Raw genomic sequence first — 1112 nt, forward strand, 5'->3', positions numbered from 1 at the left:
GGAGCAGAGACAGCGTCTGCCATGGGCCGGGGGTGGGCAAGTGTGGCCTTTTATGTGTGGTCTGGCCGCGAGCACTCAGTGGAGGGAGGGGCAGTATGGCCTTTGCGTTGGGTTGACCTTGGCTGGCTGCATGGTGCCCACCCAGCCGCTCTATCACTCCCCTCCTCAGCCAGACAGGGGGGAAGAAAGAAAAAGAACTCATGCATCGAGATAAAGGCAGTTTAATAAAGAAAAGCAAAGGCCACATGCAGAAGCAAAGGAAAATAAGAAAAAAGATTTATTCTCTACTTCCCATCAGCGGGCGATGTCCAGCCACTGCCTGGCATGTACGGCCTCAGTACATGTAGCAGTTGCTCCGGAAGACAAACACCTTAATGATGAATGGCCCCTCCGCTCCTCCTTTCTCTTAGCTTTTATTGCTGAGCACAACGTCATATGGTATGGAATATCTCTCTGGACACCTTGGGTCAGCTGTCCTGTCTATGTCCCCTCCCAATCTCTTGCCCACTGGCGTGCTGGCCTTTTGGGGGGAGGGGACATTGGAGAGACAACCTTGATGCTGTGGGAGCACTGCTCAGCAGTAGCCAAAACACTGGTGTGTTCTCAACACCTTCCTAGCTACAAATACAAAGCACAGCACTATGAGAGCTGCTATGATGAAAGTTAACTCCATCCCAGCCAGACCCAAGACAATCTCCACCCCTTATTCCATACCATTTGCGTCATGCTCAGGTCCCACGTAATTTAATACATTTATACATTTTCCAACCATCCCTTTGTATGTAATTCTCATTACTGAAATCCCTTCTTACCGACACAAGTTATACCACATACTTAAACCATCTTTATACCCAACTTAACAGATTTACACATTCTCGTTAACTACTGTCTATCTCCTGTCCCTTAACAGATAGATATTCTTCTCCTATTCCATGGACTTCCTCCACTCCTCCAAACGTTCATAAGAACAGGCTATGACTTGGGGCCCATCTGTCAAGATGGGTGCTCAGGACAGGAGAAGCAGTATGATCGAGTGTTGGGTGCCAACACCGGCTTGGTTTGGATCATTGCTGCACTCGCCTGGTTCCTTGTGAAGCTCTCTCTTCGTCGGG

This window comes from Fulmarus glacialis, unplaced genomic scaffold (genome assembly GCF_000690835.1).
Source record: "Fulmarus glacialis isolate BGI_N327 unplaced genomic scaffold, ASM69083v1 scaffold4389, whole genome shotgun sequence".
In the NCBI taxonomy this organism is placed as follows: Eukaryota; Metazoa; Chordata; class Aves; order Procellariiformes; family Procellariidae; genus Fulmarus; species Fulmarus glacialis.